The 6165-nt window shown below is 33.3% G+C and overlaps 1 protein-coding gene across 1 annotated transcript in view; it reads left to right on the top strand.

Annotated features, from left to right (window-relative positions):
* Nucleotides 1-1011: 1011 nt before the first annotated feature.
* LOC150109476 (dual specificity calcium/calmodulin-dependent 3',5'-cyclic nucleotide phosphodiesterase 1A-like) overlaps nucleotides 1012-6165 on the top strand; it is a 279797-nt gene continuing 274643 nt past the window's right edge. The window contains exon 1 of the mRNA XM_090408516.1: nucleotides 1012-1199. The gene's annotated coding sequence lies outside the window, so the exon portion shown is untranslated. The remainder of the gene's footprint in view (nucleotides 1200-6165) is intronic.

The raw sequence follows: 6165 nt of genomic DNA, 5'->3' as shown, positions 1-6165 counted from the left end.
TAATTACTAATATTTTAGTTTCAAACCCATATTTCATTGACCCCGAAGTAGGTGTTATTATCCTCATGTTTTTACGACAGAATTAAAAATAACTTTGTTTGCTCTATATTTATTCGTGATATCAGCAACTCACAGGCATTTCAATCGCCCACCAGGGAGCACTGATATCGCTCCACCCTTCAGTTGACTTCGTGCAGTGAATGTAAATAAACTGCTGGATATTAAAATTTCACAGGAGTCCAGAAAGAAACATAAGCTACTTCCAGATTACAGTGCGGTCTTCTCAGAATATGATACGCTACAACAGAGCATGCGTACACGGGAGCTTAACAAAGAATGCACAATAGCATGAAAAATAAATTTTACAAGTGATTTACTGTTGAAAAGAACACAAAATAGGAAAGTGTACGGAAGCGCCATCTAGGATATCATTTAACTTCGTTTTTTTTTGTTTTTTTTACGTTATCAGATAAATATTTTAATTATTTGGGATTTTTAGTTAAATAATTAACTGTTTAAAAAAATTAAAATAAATATATACTTCGTGTTACTAAAAAAAAAACTTTTTTTAATGTAACACGAAGTAAAACTTTTTTTAATGTAATATATATTTACGTAAATATTTATTTACGTAAATATTTATTAGTCTGGATGGTTTAAATATACGTAGAAAAAAGGCAGTATTTTAAATAAAAAAAGTTTTTAGAGAAAAGCATTTTCGAAAATGATAGAAACTCTTGATATGCGGTCGGCATTACCCATAAGTAGCCCACTAGAATATTGTAGAAGGTAACGCTCCCTATCTTCTTCCTCTCAACTCCGTATCATTTATCGCAAAGTATCATCGAAGCGACATCCATCACTGCGCATGCGTGAAAGCTAAATTTCCTTAATCACTGCTTCCTGGTGCTGCCCTCTGTGTTTTTATGGTGCAAACAGACGCAAATGTGACACTCGTGCCGTTTCGCTATCACTGGGTGTTGGAGAGGTGAGAGAATATATGACGATATTTGTCAGATGGAGTTCTGAAAGACTAATAGGTAATAGTCAATCGCATCATTCACATTTTCAGCCGTGAAAGTCATAAAAACTAGGAAATGGTTGCCACGCGTAATCCTTTTCCCGTAGTCCCATATGGGTGAATACATATAAAGCTAACAATATACTTTGGACATGTTGTTGTGTATTGTCAACTTTTGGTAAGAATTTTCCTTCTATATTTGACTCTTTTGATGACCCAATATTGCATGCATTTCCTCAAATTACTGCATTTTTAAGCGCAAATCGAGTACAGCTGACACGCGCTCATTTTCAACGCATACGTATTGATAGTGTTTAAATGTTCTTTTTTTTTGGTCACGTGTGTGGTTTATTTCACACTCAACAATGTAATCATTAAAATCGACTGTGCGTATTCAAATCGAAATAATTGTTGAATTTCCTATTTGTGTGCAATTAATTAATAATTTGATAATCCACATGAATTTTGACAACTGGTATATTTTAACAATTATTTATTTTTTAATTGTTTCCTTCGTAACAATTATTTATTGTATTGTGTCTTAACAGTATACTTAGGGAGAATTGTTACGTGAATAAAGCAATATAGAAAATAATGATGATGATATGTATTGGTACAATAGGAATATCATTTTGCCTGCTTAATTCTCTGATTTTTTAACTATTCGAGTATCAATAATATTTTACTTTTAATTTTGTGTGAGTTTTAATTATTTTTATGACTTTAGTCTTAAACAATTAATGGAGTATTCTCGTTATTTACTTTGAACCATTCGTTTCATAATTCAATAAAGAATTTCATTGTTAAGCCTGAGCAATGTGACACCTCAAACATATATTATAGAGCCATTTACTCTTTGTTGTTCCTTGGGATTTTCGTGGGTAATAAAAGACATCATTTACCTTGTCAACCTCAGACAGCAATAAAATATACTGACATGATGAATATGTCATTGGTGATTCTTTACAACAATTTCATATGAAATAAATATTATTCTTAATATTTTGAATGCTCATGCGATTCAAAATTAATACATTTGTTTCACACACACACACACACACACACACACACACACACACACACACACACACACACACACACACACACACACACACACACACACAACGCGTCTTCCAATGCAATTATTTTTACCCAATTTATGGGAAACTCTTTTTACAGTGATGACTGAACTTACAATAAACAAATGAAAAATGTTTCTCTAACTATAAACTAAGACTGTTTCATTATTTACAGATTTAGATTCAATTGTTAGTATTATAGCACGAAAATATGTGAAAAGAGACTAAGGAGACTAGCTTTTGTTGGTGAACATCTAAACATATATCGATTTAGCTCCTAATACGGACTCTATGGATTCCTGATTTCTCAATTTTACCACGATAACTTCTTACCGCTACCTGTTTTCGATATTCCTTTATTTCCACAGTAAGATGAGCCGTAACGTGAAGGTGACTTTTAAATAGAGCACTGGCGATTATTTCTTTTAAGTGATAAAAAAGCATTCTGACAGTTAGCGTACTTATTTGTAGTTATAATATCTAATTAGGGTTCTCTCCTGTAACTGATGAATGTGAAAACAAAGGGATGATTGTCTATCCAAGAAACCATTAATGTTACATCACGATTATCTTGTTTAATCGGCGATTCAAATACAATCTCTTAGTACGTTTAATATGATCCTATCATATGAGAATGATTATCTTTTATGGAAACAGTTTCCATATTTCGCTAATGGGAATGTCCGCTTCTTCTGTGTAGGAACAAAAGCACAATTAATGTCAAGTTAAGACATTAAGAGCATAAACGAAATCCTAATCAAAGTACAAGAAATAAAAGTGGATTAACCGGACCCAAGCGACTGTCGTCCTCTGTGTGAGTTCATACAGAAATATCATCTCTGATCAACGCTAACCCGGACATGTATAAAATATGATGCACCCGAGGAACGCGTAAATTACTTATCTTGTTTACAGAGCAGTTTCAGACTGCTGCTTGTAGGATCCAGTGACATTTAAACATGAGTCGAAGTAGTTGTATGAGAGCCGGAGACAATTAACTATACGACACCGTGCTTATTGCAGGTTGATTTTCGTTTAATTGTGCTTTATTGTTTGTTATAACCTAGAAAGGGGAGATACTTTCTCTCTCTCTCTCTCTCTCTCTCTCTCTCTCTCTCTCTCTCTCTCTCTCTCTCTCTCTCTCTCTCTCTCTGTCTTCTCTATTGGAAGAAGGACAAAATTGCTGAAGAGTTTTTCACTCGAAATACAGTAGACTGGCGATTCGCTCTCTTAAACGATATTGAATGATCAGATTACCAAAAAAAATTCGATACCCTAGAAGAACACTATACATTACTCTACTAGAATTTAGGTCGAAAACAACGAAACACACACACACACACACACACACACACACAAAAAAAAAAAAAAACGGGAATGTCGATCGATTAACAGTCTACCTCATGTCTACTTCGGATTGTCAAAGTATTTTATGTAAGCGACCATGTTCCGATACTGGCTAATCTGCAATGAAAAAAATTTTTCTTGACTTCTTGAGCATCTTCGTATCTAATCATATGTGCCTTGGAAAATACGGATTAACGATCTAATCTCCTCAGCGTGCTTTTTTTTTTAGCATTCTTTTCTAAATTTTAATGGATTAATTAAAACCAGTGGCTAAACTTCTAGTATAGTAATGTATAATGTTCTTGATTGGTATTTTTGTAATCCCTTCCACCGACAAAAAGGTTTGTAAATCCTAGAGTGCATATTAGTATTTTGGATGAGTACACTAGGGGAAGGAAGGAAGGAAAGAAGGAGGGGGAGATACCTTGAAAACTCTCCTCTACAAACAAAATATTTTCACTTTCATGCTACTTTAAGCCTCCGGTTATTGAGATTAGGATCACACCGGGCATGAAAATCATCTGCGTTAATATAGCTGAGATTATTTATTTGGTGCTAAGTAATTCCCTTTATTATTTGTTATCATCTAGTTTTATGTTGTGGAGTGAACTATATTGTTTCACCTGACTATCTTGAGCTCAGCCTTTTAAGGGATGTGTATTATGTAATCCCACCCCACGAAAAGTTTCTAAACCTATAGTACATTAGTACTGTTGGCCGGATAAAGATTTTTTCTTATTAATTTTATAATTTTTTAAATTTATTTTTTGCCTGGTCCGAAAACCCTGCTCTAGAAAAAAAGTGGACCTCTTTTCAAGCCTCTTCAGGCCTCCATAAGAGGAGGTCTGAAGAGGTCTCACACTTAGCAAACCGAGCTCATAGATACACTAATCATTTGGTCAACCAGTGCTTCCCAAACTTATGGATGTTAAGGCCCCCCCTTTGGAAAAATTAAAATATTTCACGACCCCTATCGAAAAAAAAATCGTAATACAGACATATATTATTATAACATTTATTGTATTTATATTCAATACAATTTATATTCAAGATTTTGCGTTTGTAAGCTTTTTGGTGCTTATTAATGAATATATTTACTAATATTCATTAAGCGCCGAAATACGCAGGAAGCAAAATTTGTGAACCAACACCAATGCGTGATTTTTTTCCATTAAAATATGAAAAAGAACAAAAAAGAAATAATAAATAATAAAAATTAAACACGTTTTCTTTTAAGATAAAAAAAAAGAACTACTTAGTCTTAAAACATTTTAAATTTGTTTTCCTTATTTCACGGCACCCTCAACAAAACTTACGCGGCCTACAGTTTGGGAAGCGCTGAACTAGATCAGCATTCTCTCTCTATCTCTCTCTCTCGCCTGCGTTTGGTGGAGTATGTTACGATCTATTAACTTTGTTTTCTTTCGCTTCGTATGCATATGATAACTCCTCTTTAGCCAGAGCAAAGAGAAGCTATTATATGTACACAGACGAAACTAATTTTAATTAAATTTGATATGTGAAAGCCTGCAGAGTAATTTCGATTTTCACTTAAATCCGATTGCCCCAACAGCAAAAATAGGTAAAGCGATACAATTATGGAACCGATATAAGATCGATTCCATAATTGGATTATTGTATAGTGACGTCATTTATCACCACAACAATTGAACCTAGAGTTCATTTTCATATATGTGCTTGCACACATACAGTAATTATTATTATTATTATTATTTGTAGTAAAAGCTGCCATGACTTTTGTAACAAATTTATGTTATGCAAGAAAACTCCATCAAATGACGATACCTTTGCAAAACTGCAATGAGTGCGTTGAAAGTTGCGGGGCATTTATGGCACGGTGATCCGATTTAGGCTTAAGTTTTCTACACGTATAATTTTAGCTTGTCTAATTTTGCCTACTATAAATGGTCCTGTTGAAATGGTTTTGCATTTAATAGAAAAAGTCGATCTGGGAAGTGTGGAATTACTTATTAATAATCTATTCAATCATTTTGATAATAAAATGCATTGATTTAAATCAATTTTAAAACTCGCGAACATCTCGTATGTATACTTACTAAATCACAAATTTTATTGAACATCCCCCAACGGGAGGAGGTGGTTTTAATGCATCGTTCGTATGAAATGGTCTGATTGAAAAAAATATTAAAAATTCTAACAGAAAAAAACATTTTAAGGAGTCCAAGATACCGACTTCGATAAAAATTAAACCCATTTAGAATCTGCAATAATCTGCCTACGGACAGACAATACGAATTTTAAAAAAGCTTTTTTAGATTCGTATACATTCTGCAATTGAAGAACGCAGTTGCGTAACTTTTTCCATTCATAGTTACCTCGATTCATTTTGCCACGTGTTTAATGATTTATTTTTATATTTATACATTTTGATCTCTCTCTCTCTCTCTCTCTCTCTCTTTCTACTTCACTCTTTGTTTTCAATCGCTCTTTGATTTCTCTTTCTTTACTTCACATTTTCTCTTCCTGTATTATTTTTGCTTTGATTTCTTTCTTTTTTTTTTCTACTTTCTTTCCATTTTTATTGTTCAATTCAATAATTCGAGGCGTACCTTTTGGAATACCGCTTTCAACATCTGTTTTAACAATATCTGCGATGCGGACTTAACGGGAAAAAAAAAAAAAAAAGAACGCTAACCAAATCTCCCTTTCACGAGCAATTGTAAACCAGAGACAAGA

Source organism: Typopeltis vanoorti, chromosome 2 (genome assembly GCF_054136105.1).
Source record: "Typopeltis vanoorti isolate ZY-2024b chromosome 2, IOZ_Tvanoo_1.0, whole genome shotgun sequence".
Taxonomy (NCBI): Eukaryota; Metazoa; Arthropoda; class Arachnida; order Uropygi; family Thelyphonidae; genus Typopeltis; species Typopeltis vanoorti.
The sequence above is the reverse complement of the archived record's forward strand: the minus strand, read 5'-3'. Positions and strand labels throughout refer to the sequence as shown.